This window comes from Saccoglossus kowalevskii, chromosome 21, assembly GCF_978046115.1.
Source record: "Saccoglossus kowalevskii chromosome 21, keSacKowa6.1, whole genome shotgun sequence".
Lineage (NCBI taxonomy): Eukaryota > Metazoa > Hemichordata > Enteropneusta > Harrimaniidae > Saccoglossus > Saccoglossus kowalevskii.
Genome location: NC_140661.1, coordinates 5,100,754 through 5,117,361, shown reverse-complemented (window position 1 = coordinate 5,117,361; position 16,608 = coordinate 5,100,754). Strand labels below are relative to the sequence as shown.

Below are 16,608 nucleotides of genomic sequence, written 5' to 3'. Positions count from 1 at the left end.
TATGTTATTAAAATATAGTGCACTCGTCGCCAGAGTGGTTTGCACCTAAAATAATTGTTCCCTATCTAATAAATAATGAATCTATCTGCTCGACCGAATTCACGTCCTAAAAAGAAACAAGCTAATGATGTTAAAGGGCGGTAGTCGTCGCGCCACGCATGCGCAAGATATATGGGTCTCATATCAACAAAGATGGCGACTTTGACTGTTATACAGATCAATGAGTACAAACAGAGACGTCACCAAGAGTTAGTTAGCTATATTTTAGGTGATTGGAAGGTATCGAAGTATTAACTGGCTGTAATCAGTGCAAGTCGCGCCCAGGTCAAACCTCATACTTGTGATTCCCATTAAACGGGCGCATTGGATTGTGGAAAAATAAATGTTTATCGACAGAAATGTCGCACATGCTCAGCACGACGACCCCCGCCCTTTAAGCATGAACCTGCTAAGATAACGTTTGCCTTTCCCTTTTTGTTGATACATAATACGGTTGAGATTGTGCATACATGTGTGTACTCAGCTACATTAAAATTAATTTAATTATCAGATCTTGGAGTAGTCAAAACTGTTGAATATGTTATAAATAATATACAAATTAGATAATTAACATGTTATTTGGCTATGTATTCATTAGTCAATGTAATAGGTATACTTACTACAAATTAATTTTCCCAGCATCCCTTGCGGTTTTTATAACGTTCTCCGATAGCAAGTCGTGAACATGAATTTACTTTTTTTTGATTCTATGTGAATATGCCGGATGATGTAAAACACAAAGTACGAGAAGATACAGTATTGGAATGTGTTGCTATGCATCACAGTCATGCGTAGTGTCAATTATGTGATCATTTTAGAAATATACACGCACGGCAATGTGTATACTGTATATTACTTGAATAAACAAATACATGCCGCTTACGAACATGCGTTACTTAACACGTGACGTGAGTAGATAAATGGAGTAGAAGTTTGCTCACCGCATCACGTGGGCATTTTGTGTCGTCAACAGTTTGTACAATCTCCTCTAGAAACTGATAAGGGTTCACACTTTAAAATAAATGTGTTGGGTGGAATAGTCAGCTGTTATTTATTATTTATAATTAAAGTCAGGGAGTCGTGGCATAGAAATGCATGTACCGTTTTAGTGAAACAAAAAATCAAAAAAGACACCCTGATTTTAAATGGTCACCTTCAATCTACTTCAAGAGAAATGATGCTCACTGTTTACAACAAGCATTCTTTTATTTCGGCATAATTCCAGTCAATGTTTTTTCCTTTACAGAAATTCGTCGTCCACTTGCACGGTTTCGTATTGGTTCAGAAATATGATCTCTATATATGGTTGCATTTTGCTGGAACGTTATACGTTAAAGTTTCATTCTGCAGTATCTATACTGATATTTTTGTTTGAGCGTTACATAAAACTGCGGTGGTTACAGAATGTTCTACATCTTCCTTGCACAGACAGTGCACCCTTCCACGACTATTCGCGAGTTTTACAAATTTAAGCATTCCGAACATAACAGAAACATGGAAAAGTTAACCCAGACTAAATCAAACATGTGACGATGTGTTGACTCACTGGAATTTACAAAATGTTGTACACTTGTCTTGGCGTACTACCAGCATTTTCACATATTAGAGGTAAAATTTATTACGAAATCAAGCCGATATTCTCCGCAAAAGTCAAAGAATGACACTGTCAACCGAAGCGCAATCAGGCACAACAATTTTTATTGATTTTTACAAATTGTATTCATCATGAGTGTGACTGAAACTCGTTTGTTTTAGTTCGCTGGTTAACGGCGACGCAGTGTAAATGATCGGCCGACTGTGAGTGGCGCAAAGTTGACGCGGCCCAGTCACGTGACTCAATCGAACACATTTCATTGTTCAGCGCTTGACAACCGCGGAACCTCGGTGCAGAACATTTCACTATTTACTCTCAAGTCGAAGAGAACGCATCGTTTTGCCGATCGTCCCATCATTATTTGACCACTTTAAGTGAATTATCACAATGTTTGCCCTGAGTTTGATTTTTGCGAGTCGTGTTATGTACCGTAGATATCGTCGAGGAACGAGCTACCCAGTTGATTCAGTGGTCAATCGTGACATGGCTCGGTAAGTAGCATTGCAAGTAAAATCCACGCATGTGCGAACGTGTTTTATTAGTTTGGGAGTGAACACATCGCTTGTAAAAATGGTATCTGCGCAAAAATATGTCGGGCTAATTGTAGAAATACTATTGGACCAATCAATAAGGACGACAGTGTGTCAGTTTGTAATATCATTTAATATTGTATGTTGATTAGACTATACTTTAACATGAACTGAAAATGTTGTTGAAACAAATCAATTCTTTATTACACTTGTACATTTGTTATTTTGGAATACATAATAATAATTAATGATTATGCGTATTTTTACTTTTCCATTTCCGTCCAACAAATACTGTTTAAAAAATAGTTATAGTTTTAATAACCATAATCACATTCGAACATTAACATGCAGTGTCAAACAACAATATTAAAGCATACATGTGTTCGTTAATATTGCATTTTTAACAACAAAAGTTCTTTCTTTTCATTGTTTTGTTTTATATTTTCCAAAGAATGCAGCAGTGTATTGAGATGCAAGACAAGGAGATGATATTTTCAGGTAGTAGCCATGACTACGAACAAATGAAGATTCGGAAAGTTCAACATCGCTCGGCTGCCGGTGATAATGTTGGCATTAATGCATGTCATACGGGCACTGAAATTCAACACGATCAACACAGAACTGCATCCAGTACAGTTTTCGAAGACAGGAAGTCAATCACTATAGCAACGTTGAAACACAATCAAAATGTCTCAAGTTCGAACAAAAGTTGTCCTCATATTGTTGGAATCAATGACGACACTGCTATAACGAAGACCACGCATTCAGTGAACCACTTCAGAGAACTTGAAGGGGATATTTTACATTCATCCAATTCAGGTGAAATTACAGAACTCTCACAAAAACAGATATGTGATAATTATGCAGATGACCTGTCACAGGGTTTGCCTAAACCAGAAAGTTATAACAATGACATTGAGAAGGATCCAAACGAGTCAGGCGATGATGTAGAAATATTAGATGAAAACATTGGCGGTAGCTCTGACATCGATGTACCTATGACATCATTAAATCCATTCCGTAAGCTGGAAGACGGAGGGGTAGTTGGCCAATTAGATTACAGAGTGATACAATCACCGGGAAATCCGTTTGATTCGATGCTGAATGTCGCCCAAAGTTCATGTTCACTATCAGATACAAATGAAGAACTGACACCGAAACAGCGATATGACATTTATTTGAATACATTGCAGGCAAGTTTTCTACCTTTGCCAGAAAGTGATGACAATGATGATGATGATGATGATGGGGAAAGGAATGAGAATACAAATGGATTAGATATTGAGGTAGAACTCGTACATGATAACATTGAAGAATGTTGTATCCATGGTTCCGATATCGAAGTAACAATGACGTCATTAAACCCATTCCGTAAGCTGGAAGACGGAGAGACAGATGTTCGATTTGAGGACAGAGTGTTAAAATCTCCGGGCAATCCGTTTGATTCGATTCTGAATGTAGCACGAAGCACAACAGAAACATCGAAACAGCGATATGACATTTATTTGAACACATTACTGGCAAGTTTTCTACCTTTGCCAGAAAGTGGTGATGAGGAGGAGAAATATACAGATAGATCAGATGATAATGTAACACTCACAGATGACAACTTCGAAGAATGTTGCTGGGTTCATGATTACAATAGCTCCGATATCGAAATACCTATTACGTCATTAAACCCATTCCGTAAACTTGGAGATGGTGACAAAGATTACAAATTACGGAACGGCGCAATGAATTCTCCTGGCAATTCGTTTGTTTCGATGTTGAATGCAGTACATCGTACCTGTCCAGTCATAAATGACGGGCTGACACCGAAACAGAGATATGACATTTATTTAGATACTTTACTGGCAAGTTTTCAACCACTTCCAGACAGTGACGACGAAGACGTATATAGTGACAACGACAAAACAAAACAAGCAATGGCGAATGATGCTAATAATAATGTGTCCGCGGAGCAAGAACAAGACGAAGATCCATCGATTACGAGTAAATTATCGACAGTTCAGGAAGACAATAACGACGATCAGCTTCCTTGTAAAACTACTCGTAAAAAGAAATTGTCAGTATGGAAAAAAATAGCAAGGAAATGTCGAGTAATCAGATCTCCCTTCAGAAAATCATATGAAAAATTATAGTTCTAGTCTTGAGTGCTATTTTTAATTTTGTTATTATTACGCTATTAATAAAACATTTTTTTTCAACAACTCGATCTTATGTGTTCTTGCATTACATTCCTCAGGAAAAATAGTGTTTTCTTGGTCGGTGTAGTATAATGTTTTATCAACGCTTGTATTTCAGTTTATCTTATCACATGGAACCAGTGCCCCGGCTATGAAAACAATCACATGAATAGAATAATATTTTCTAAATAGCACAAGCTCATGCATAAATAAGTTTTATCAAGTATGATATTTCACACTCAGTCCCTCCACCGCCTCTCCAAAGCTCCATAGACGACCGCGTTTTTTAGGAATACAAATTTTCACGAATGATTCCAGCTTTTTGAAAAAATAATTTAATAATTTTGAATTTGATGGAAATGAAATCACATAATCTAAGATCCTTAGAAGAAAGCACACTCAGCAAAGATTTGCGTTAGTTACGGTCAAAACCGGATACAATCTTTTGCCATTATTTTAACCGAATTTATGTCACTCAGCTAGCAAATTTCAAAAACGTTATGCGTAGAAGAGTACAACACTCAACATTGAAATAAGTATTTCCGTATTCCACCGGTAGAGGCCGCTGACAGTACTCATTATAGGTCATCTCGTATCTAACAATGAACACCAGAACAACGAAATGCTAGCGATGATATTTTCGCCGATATCATGTTTATTTCAGACAGCGACATTTACAAACAATGTAAACCAATTATCATTGTCGTTATTTGATAATTTGAATACACAATGTAGAGTAGAGGACATTAATAAATGTATTTTTTAGTGTCTTTTGTTTCACCAGCGGGTTCCTTTAGTGTGTGAAAGCATCACACATTTCAGTAGTTAAGGTCGTATTATAGGGACGACCATGAGGGCGCTGTTCATACTCGGATGCGATGACGTCATACGGGGAAGGATGACGTCACAATGGGAGGCCGTGCATAGCTTAGCATAAATAATGACGTCACAATGGGAATTCGTGCATAAATTAGCATAAATGAGCGTCCATGGCCGTAAAGGGGATAATTTGAATGAGGATGACGTCACAATGGGATATTTTAATACATTTGCATAAATTACCATCAATTTTTTTTTAATTATTTTTTTTAATTATTTTTAATTATTTTTTAATTATTTTTTAATTGGACAGGCGTGGACGAAAGATTTTTCATGAGGATGACGTCACAATGGGATATTGTGAATACATTTGCATACATAAAATTGATGTGAATACGAGGTCGTGTCGAGGTCATCGTGAATACATTTGCATAAATTACCATCATTTTTTTAATTATTTTTTTTTAATTATTTTTAATTATTTTTAATTATTTTTAATTATTTTTAATTGGACAGGCGTGGACGAAAGATTTTTCAGAATGTGTCACAGAGGGCGCTCTCTCTCACACACACACACACACTAATAAATACACGGCATTTTTGAAAACTAACGGAGTTTAGGGCTAATCTGCACTGGCTCGGAAGGTTGTAAATGATTAGCTAGTTTGAATTTCTAATTTGCATAACATTACTGAGAATGAACGTGCATTCAACGCCACAAGTCTTTTGTTTTTTTAGCCAATCAGAATTCATCTTCCGAGCCAGTGCAGATCAGCAGGGAGTTTATTGCACAAAAAAAGTAAACAAGAATGAAATATTGACATGGAGTATACATTCATGGCGTGGTTGAGTATTTTTTTTAACGCCACGAAACAAACATACGATGTGAGTAAGGAAAATAGTTGCGTAGCGTATAAATGTTTAGCATGATTAAATATTTCTTAACACCTCGAAAAATACGTACATACATGTAAATGTGCGGCGTGGTTAAATTCATTTTTCACGTCACGAGAAATACGAGTACATAAACGATTCGATTAAATACACGGAAGAGTGAAAAGTCAATAATTATACAGTAAACAGTGAACAATAAAAATAATTCATTCTACATATACATATGTTGTTCATCGTTTATATTTTCTTACCTCATATTTGCTTTGTTTTGTTTGAGTAAATTATTTTTAACGACACGAAAAAATACGAGTACATAAACGATTCGATTAAAAACACAGAAAACGGAAACGTCAATAATAGTAAACAGTGAACAATAAATAATAATTCATTCTATATATACATGTTCATTTTTACATTTCTTACATCCTTTCAATGAGTCAAGCAGTCTGTACATTTTTTTTATTCCATCGCTCCAATCAGAATCGCTCATCTGTCGTAGAAGAAAAAAGAGAGAGAGAGAATAATATTAAAAACCAATAGTCACTCCGTAAAACTGCGGTAATAAACCCCGCTAAAATGCAAAGTATGCAAAATCGGTTGGTCGACGTACAGTTTGTTTTTTCAAAAATGGTGGACTACGGTACGATGAGTTAAAATATATAATTACCTGATCGTTTCACAGAATAACTTTTGACATACATAATCATCACACGGAATGAGTTTACGGTGTAACGTAGCGATTTTCGTTTTTCCCTTGGCGAAGAAGATATGTCCTCGCCTTCTTGCCGAAGATTCAAAGGCGGTAAACCAAGTTTGACCTTCTGTGAAAGGTCATCTCATGGATATCTACACAACGAGTCATACACGACGTATTGGCTACACATTGCTTGAAATCAAAGTATTTGATGATTGTAGATCCACGTACGAGAAATCTCTTAAATTCTGTGACATGACTACCGTACGAGTCAAAATAGTCTTCGTGGTAAGGTATTTCAGACAGAAAGTGGCCCAATGCGTTCCACCCGCGAATATCAACGGTGTTTGATACGAGCGATGTGTATTATTCCGAAGCACTGTCCGTGAATGCCAGTTTGAACTCAATCACAAGATTAAGTGTGAGTGCATAGGATTATTTATAAATCGTTCGTCATAAATGTTCCTAATGTGAAATAGACCTCCCACGTAGATGATAAACAACAGATGTTGGTGTATTTGTATATTTATGTTATCTAAAACATGAACACTCGCAAACAGCCTGAGGGATAGGGTTTCAAGTTGAAAGCATTACCCCTATACCTGCGTGTATGGGATAATGATAACAGGACTGGAAACACGGGGTCAACTTGATTCGGTCAACGTGAATCAGTATGGTTCTTGTCCATCACCAATTCACTTTTCTGAAAAGGCACACCCCCACAGAGTGTAATGGCATTCCACAGCTACCATCCAAGTGCTACAATTGATTTACTCATTACAGTAGCGTTAATTTGGATTAGCGCTTCCTTCTCATCAATTTTCTCATCACAGTACCGTCTTGCGTAGTTATATAGTGTCTTCACATACGCGCTAAAGATTCCTGACCTGACACCATTCAGTTACTCTGATCGTTTTTGTATCATTTTTGAAGGTTTATTTTACAACGACTGGAAAACCGACTGAAAATCAAGACTATTCAGTTCATTCTCTTCACTAATGAAATGGCAGTACTCAGCAAACTATCATTCGTCGTTTTTTTAAACATGATTTCGAATATCCACGATTTCGAAATTCTAGAAGAGGCAAGAACGAACGTTACATTTGAATGGTCAAATGACAAGGGGCTGACCCCGCTTGAATGCGCAACAGAATGTATTAAATACAACCATATTCAATATTTCGCTTTTTTAGTGTTGACCCATTTAAACGACAGAACCAGTCTCGAAACACTGAAAGCCATAGCGGATGCTTCAAAAAACGAATTTCTCTTCCAATGGCTCGAAACCAAATTAAATGAAGCACTATGATTCTTCACAAATTACGATGACATCCTTCACAGCCTGGCAAAAGAAATCACTCAACTAACCTCACCACCAGATTCGAATTTCCACGATCAACGATCAACGATGAAAAAAATTAACCATTGAGGTAACAGGCTTCGCTACAGAGAAACAATGGAAGTTACTAGCTCGCCAAATTGAATACTTTGAAACGGGACATCTAGCCGATCATCATCGAGACATCGACTCAGAGACTGTACGCCTCAGCAAAACAACCGATTGATGAATTCGTGGACTCAAATTCTAACAAGAACAATCCTGACATAATACTTAAACTACGCTCCTTGCAAGAACATGTGGACATGAACACGACATTTCTACCCACAAGATGAAGGACATAATTTTAGTATATCTGTTAATTACTTTACGATTGGAAACTGTCGATAGAACACATTTTTATGAATGAATTGGTTTTCCGATTTGAAAATCATTGAGTAGGTATTCATGCATTAATTAATTAATAATGATCAGTCCATTGAATTTGTGTTTCACCCAAAAAAAAATCAGAACAGCATTACTAGACATCTCCATATTATCCAAATTTCGAAATTATACATATTTTAATATTAAATTTACTATTTTTTTTACCATCAAACTACTGAATCACTGTACATATAATATACTATACGTATACCATTGACAAATTCAGACTCCGCTTATAAATTATACTCGATTATGTTTTTACCAATCATTACCCCGCCCATCATTCATGATTCGATTGACCACGTTCTGAATAATTCGTACACACAGATAAACGGATTTTTGCGATATACATGTACTTCTTGTTTTCACTCCAAAACTTACTGCTTATTTGATCCCTCATTCAAAAGCTGTTTTACTTGGGATTGACCAAGAGTGTATTTCCACGTTAAACTGATGTGACGACATGTCGGTCATCAACGATTTCATAAAGGGTGACTGTCGAAAAGTGGGACACCAATAATTTAAAATAATTAGTTATACTGGAGAGAATGGATGACATTGTTTAATATTATAGAGATGTTGCGTAGTTCGTTCTTTGACGGTAAGCACGTACGCATACCATACACGTTGTATGCTAATTCATGTTAAATAAAATGCGCTAAGTTTTGATTATTCCCAAGATGTACAGAGAGCACTCGCTTATCCATTAGACAGATTCCACTATACAATTACATGTATAATATCCTGACCGCATTGTTTACACTCTCGTAAATCGACTGTTTGACGTGACTGGGGCACCGGTGGACGAGGAATGCGTGCGTGCACATTACATTTCGTCAACACTTTCATTCATAATAGTATCACTTGCAATATGGCGTAATATCAATCGACGATCCTCAAAATACTGTATGTATGTATGCACGTTGTAGTTCGAATGATTAGATATTTCTTTTATTTTGCCATTTTTGTCGATTCTTTCATTATGAACAGTGTTGACTTGCTCTCGAAATAAATACTTTTACACCGATGTTACCGTTTGTAATGTTTATAAGTGTATACGTGAAAGATATTCGCCTTTGAAATAATAATTGAAGACACAACTATATAGTCTTCAAATCAGCTGGGTGTTATTATTGAAGTAACGCACGACGCGTGATATTGTTGTAATGGGGTCTGATCGCGTTCCATAACTCCTGAATAATGCCATGAATCAAATTGTCCTAACAACATGGTAAACACGGGTCAGCAATAAGTAGCTATTTTATCGGTGAGGAAAGATCTGCTTCTTGATTGCGATTATGATTATGTCTAATATAATGTATAATAATCTATTACTCTACGTACACAACTTGAAGTGGGCTTTTCAATTCAACTCACTGCGGCCGTACACAACATGGCTAGTTCCCCCTTCGAAAGAGTGCGTGCGTGTGTTGCAACGCTATCTGTGACCACTGAGCTTTTCAAATATTTACAAAGCACGATGTGATAACTGAGGTGGTAAACTGACCATGATGTCAATATCCAACCATCTAATTTGCACAATAACAATTAAAATTGAAACCGTATTCATGCGTGGGATCTTGGTTGGAAATACAACGAAGTAACAAAAAACCAACAAAGTGTAACAATAATAAAATCACAAACAAGTGAATGTAAAGCAAAAAAAAAAAAAAAAAAAAAAATATTTGGTGTTTGGTTTAGGCATTTGGCATTTTAGGATTTTTTTTTCTTATCGTGCCCTGAATCAGATGTGGACGAATGTTCCTAGCTCAATGATTGTTTTGTCATTTTAACTTTTTAGTATACCTGTTAGGTGTTCATCATCTGTTCTAAAGTTGATTTTATTGTATTTAATATTTTAATCATGATTTTTTTTGTTTCTTATTGTATAGATTACAAATGAGAAGATATTTTTTTTCGTTCTCAATTTTCTAGTTGTCACAAACTGAGCAAATTCAGTCTTCAGCTATAAGATTATATACAATAAAATAACAAAAATAAGCAATGTGTAACAATAATAAAATCACAAACATTTGAATGTAAAGAAAAACAAAATTATTTTGTGGTTGGTTTAGGCATCTGGTATTTTAGTTTTTTTCTTGTCGTAACCTGAAACAGATGTAGACGAATTTTCCTAGCTCAATGATTATTTTGTCATTTTAACTTCTTAGTATATCTGTTAGGTGTTCATCGTCCGTCCTAAAGTTGATTTTATTGTATTTAATATTTTAATCATGATTATTTCGTTCCTCCAAGTATAGATTACAATTGAGAAGTTGTTTTTCGTTCTCAATTTTCTAGTTGTCACAAACTGGGCAAATTTAGTCTTCAGCTATAAAGTTATTATATCTACCCCTTTCCATTTGAAGGGTATGAGCCTTTATTCCGAGTTTCGCCTTAGCGCAGCACTATGTTTTAGATTTTTTATTGTGGTGAGATATTTTTTATATGCAAATTCTGTTTTAATTTTCTGTAGGTTCGTAACTTGTTTTTATGATGTGTACTTTTATTTGCATCATGTAATGTTTCTGTGCTATGAATTTCTAAAGGATTGTTCGAATTACCTGTCAATGTTTCAATGATTTTCTTTTTTGTCATCCTGAGATTTATGTGTATTCCAAAATATTTTTTTTCCATAGTCAAATTGTCTAAAATCTGATTCATGTCTTTTACAAGGATATTTTCTCAACTCTAGCAGGCTTGCCAAATTTCTTGGTTTGCTATTTACTTTGATTCATGTCTTTTACCCAGTTGTCTTTTCCCTTTTCGTCAATATGTATTCCAAGTTTGTGAGCTTCGTGAACTAGCGAGTTTGAGTTAGAATTATTTATTTTGATCCAATATTTCAATCTAGTTGCTACGGGGGAGGATATTTTCCCAACTCTAGCAGGCTAGCGAAATTTCTTGCTTTGCTATTTAATTTTAGAAGGTATTTGCAGTAATATATTTTCATTTTTTTTTTCCATTGGTCTTTTGATTGGAAAAACAAAACAAAAACAAAATGTATACTTTCTATATACTCAATTTCAATTACTCAGTTTTTAATCTATTCTTTTTGATTATTTACTCATTAGTAGATTTCCCCTTCTTTGTGTAATAAACTCCGTTAGTTTTCAAAATGACGTGTATTTATTAGAGTGTGCGTGTGTGTGTGTGTGAGCGCCATCTACGATACATTCTGAAAATCTTTCGTCCACGCCTGTCCAATTAAAAAATAAATAAAACATCCAATTCAAAAATAATAAAAAAATTAAATTGATGGTAATTTATGCAAATGTATTCACGATGACCTCGACACGACCTCGTATTCACATCAATTTTATGTATGCAAATGTATTCACAATATCCCATTGTGACGTCATCCTCATTCAAATGAACCCTTTACATCCATTTATGCTAATTTATGCACGAAATCCTATTTTGACGTCATCATTTATGCTAATCTATGCTTACACCATTTATGCTAATTTATGCACGAAATCCTATTGTGACGTCATCATTTATGCTAATCTATGCTTCCAAGTATGACGTCATCGCATCCCAATATGAACAGCGTCCTCATGGTCGTACCGAGGTGGAAGCATAGATTAGCATAAATGATGACGTCACAATAGGATTTCGTGCATAAATTAGCATAAATAGATGTAAGCATAGATTAGCATAAATGATGACGTCAAAATAGGATTTCGTGCATAAATTAGCATAAATGGATGTAAAGGGTTCATTTGAATGAGGATGACGTCACAATGGGATATTGTGAATACATTTGCATACATAAAATTGATGTGAATACGAGGTCGTGTCGAGGTCATCGTGAATACATTTGCATAAATTACCATCAATTTAATTTTTTTATTATTTTTGAATTGGATGTTTTATTTATTTTTTAATTGGACAGGCGTGGACGAAAGATTTTCAGAATGTATCGTAGATGGCGCTCACACACACACACACGCACACTCTAATAAATACACGTCATTTTGAAAACTAACGGAGTTTATTACACAAAGAAGGGGAAATCTACTAATGAGTAAATAATCAAAAAGAATAGATTAAAAACTGAGTAATTGAAATTGAGTATATAGAAAGTATACATTTTGTTTTTGTTTTGTTTTTCCAATCAAAAGACCAATGGAAAAAAAAAATGAAAATATATTACTGCAAATACCTTCTAAAATTAAATAGCAAAGCAAGAAATTTCGCTAGCCTGCTAGAGTTGGGAAAATATCCTCCCCCGTAGCAACTAGATTGAAATATTGGATCAAAATAAATAATTCTAACTCAAACTCGCTAGTTCACGAAGCTCACAAACTTGGAATACATATTGACGAAAAGGGAAAAGACAACTGGGTAAAAGACATGAATCAAAGTAAATAGCAAACCAAGAAATTTGGCAAGCCTGCTAGAGTTGAGAAAATATCCTTGTAAAAGACATGAATCAGATTTTAGACAATTTGACTATGGAAAAAAAATATTTTGGAATACACATAAATCTCAGGATGACAAAAAAGAAAATCATTGAAACATTGACAGGTAATTCGAACAATCCTTTAGAAATTCATAGCACAGAAACATTACATGATGCAAATAAAAGTACACATCATAAAAACAAGTTACGAACCTACAGAAAATTAAAACAGAATTTGCATATAAAAAATATCTCACCACAATAAAAAATCTAAAACATAGTGCTGCGCTAAGGCGAAACTCGGAATAAAGGCTCATACCCTTCAAATGGAAAGGGGTAGATATAATAACTTTATAGCTGAAGACTAAATTTGCCCAGTTTGTGACAACTAGAAAATTGAGAACGAAAAACAACTTCTCAATTGTAATCTATACTTGGAGGAACGAAATAATCATGATTAAAATATTAAATACAATAAAATCAACTTTAGGACGGACGATGAACACCTAACAGATATACTAAGAAGTTAAAATGACAAAATAATCATTGAGCTAGGAAAATTCGTCTACATCTGTTTCAGGTTACGACAAGAAAAAAACTAAAATACCAGATGCCTAAACCAACCACAAAATAATTTTGTTTTTCTTTACATTCAAATGTTTGTGATTTTATTATTGTTACACATTGCTTATTTTTGTTATTTTATTGTATATAATCTTATAGCTGAAGACTGAATTTGCTCAGTTTGTGACAACTAGAAAATTGAGAACGAAAAAAAATATCTTCTCATTTGTAATCTATACAATAAGAAACAAAAAAAATCATGATTAAAATATTAAATACAATAAAATCAACTTTAGAACAGATGATGAACACCTAACAGGTATACTAAAAAGTTAAAATGACAAAACAATCATTGAGCTAGGAACATTCGTCCACATCTGATTCAGGGCACGATAAGAAAAAAAAATCCTAAAATGCCAAATGCCTAAACCAAACACCAAATATTTTTTTTTTTTTTTTTTTTTTTGCTTTACATTCACTTGTTTGTGATTTTATTATTGTTACACTTTGTTGGTTTTTTGTTACTTCGTTGTATTTCCAACCAAGATCCCACGCATGAATACGGTTTCAATTTTAATTGTTATTGTGCAAATTAGATGGTTGGATATTGACATCATGGTCAGTTTACCACCTCAGTTATCACATCGTGCTTTGTAAATATTTGAAAAGCTCAGTGGTCACAGATAGCGTTGCAACACACGCACGCACTCTTTCGAAGGGGGAACTAGCCATGTTGTGTACGGCCGCAGTGAGTTGAATTGAAAAGCCCACTTCAAGTTGTGTACGTAGAGTAATAGATTATTATACATTATATTAGACATAATCATAATCGCAATCAAGAAGCAGATCTTTCCTCACCGATAAAATAGCTACTTATTGCTGACCCGTGTTTACCATGTTGTTAGGACAATTTGATTCATGGCATTATTCAGGAGTTATGGAACGCGATCAGACCCCATTACAACAATATCACGCGTCGTGCGTTACTTCAATAATAACACCCAGCTGATTTGAAGACTATATAGTTGTGTCTTCAATTATTATTTCAAAGGCGAATATCTTTCACGTATACACTTATAAACATTACAAACGGTAACATCGGTGTAAAAGTATTTATTTCGAGAGCAAGTCAACACTGTTCATAATGAAAGAATCGACAAAAATGGCAAAATAAAAGAAATATCTAATCATTCGAACTACAACGTGCATACATACATACAGTATTTTGAGGATCGTCGATTGATATTACGCCATATTGCAAGTGATACTATTATGAATGAAAGTGTTGACGAAATGTAATGTGCACGCACGCATTCCTCGTCCACCGGTGCCCCAGTCACGTCAAACAGTCGATTTACGAGAGTGTAAACAATGCGGTCAGGATATTATACATGTAATTGTATAGTGGAATCTGTCTAATGGATAAGCGAGTGCTCTCTGTACATCTTGGGAATAATCAAAACTTAGCGCATTTTATTTAACATGAATTAGCATACAACGTGTATGGTATGCGTACGTGCTTACCGTCAAAGAACGAACTACGCAACATCTCTATAATATTAAACAATGTCATCCATTCTCTCCAGTATAACTAATTATTTTAAATTATTGGTGTCCCACTTTTCGACAGTCACCCTTTATGAAATCGTTGATGACCGACATGTCGTCACATCAGTTTAACGTGGAAATACACTCTTGGTCAATCCCAAGTAAAACAGCTTTTGAATGAGGGATCAAATAAGCAGTAAGTTTTGGAGTGAAAACAAGAAGTACATGTATATCGCAAAAATCCGTTTATCTGTGTGTACGAATTATTCAGAACGTGGTCAATCGAATCATGAATGATGGGCGGGGTAATGATTGGTAAAAACATAATCGAGTATAATTTATAAGCGGAGTCTGAATTTGTCAATGGTATACGTATAGTATATTATATGTACAGTGATTCAGTAGTTTGATGGTAAAAAAAATAGTAAATTTAATATTAAAATATGTATAATTTCGAAATTTGGATAATATGGAGATGTCTAGTAATGCTGTTCTGATTTTTTTTTGGGTGAAACACAAATTCAATGGACTGATCATTATTAATTAATTAATGCATGAATACCTACTCAATGATTTTCAAATCGGAAAACCAATTCATTCATAAAAATGTGTTCTATCGACAGTTTCCAATCGTAAAGTAATTAACAGATATACTAAAATTATGTCCTTCATCTTGTGGGTAGAAATGTCGTGTTCATGTCCACATGTTCTTGCAAGGAGCGTAGTTTAAGTATTATGTCAGGATTGTTCTTGTTAGAATTTGAGTCCACGAATTCATCAATCGGTTGTTTTGCTGAGGCGTACAGTCTCTGAGTCGATGTCTCGATGATGATCGGCTAGATGTCCCGTTTCAAAGTATTCAATTTGGCGAGCTAGTAACTTCCATTGTTTCTCTGTAGCGAAGCCTGTTACCTCAATGGTTAATTTTTTTCATCGTTGATCGTTGATCGTGGAAATTCGAATCTGGTGGTGAGGTTAGTTGAGTGATTTCTTTTGCCAGGCTGTGAAGGATGTCATCGTAATTTGTGAAGAATCATAGTGCTTCATTTAATTTGGTTTCGAGCCATTGGAAGAGAAATTCGTTTTTTGAAGCATCCGCTATGGCTTTCAGTGTTTCGAGACTGGTTCTGTCGTTTAAATGGGTCAACACTAAAAAAGCGAAATATTGAATATGGTTGTATTTAATACATTCTGTTGCGCATTCAAGCGGGGTCAGCCCCTTGTCATTTGACCATTCAAATGTAACGTTCGTTCTTGCCTCTTCTAGAATTTCGAAATCGTGGATATTCGAAATCATGTTTAAAAAAACGACGAATGATAGTTTGCTGAGTACTGCCATTTCATTAGTGAAGAGAATGAACTGAATAGTCTTGATTTTCAGTCGGTTTTCCAGTCGTTGTAAAATAAACCTTCAAAAATGATACAAAAACGATCAGAGTAACTGAATGGTGTCAGGTCAGGAATCTTTAGCGCGTATGTGAAGACACTATATAACTACGCAAGACGGTACTGTGATGAGAAAATTGATGAGAAGGAAGCGCTAATCCAAGTAGCTACAGATTGATTT

At 35.0% G+C, this 16,608-nt stretch overlaps 1 long non-coding RNA gene across 1 annotated transcript; it reads right to left on the bottom strand.

Annotated features, from left to right (window-relative positions):
* Positions 1-5,765: 5,765 nt before the first annotated feature.
* Positions 5,766-7,162, bottom strand: LOC146729585 (uncharacterized). Its single transcript, XR_014928029.1, has 2 exons — positions 6,730-7,162; positions 5,766-6,552 (listed from the first exon to the last, which is right to left on the bottom strand). It is a non-coding gene; the product is annotated as an uncharacterized LOC146729585 (long non-coding RNA).
* Between the last annotated feature and the right edge of the window lie 9,446 nt (positions 7,163-16,608).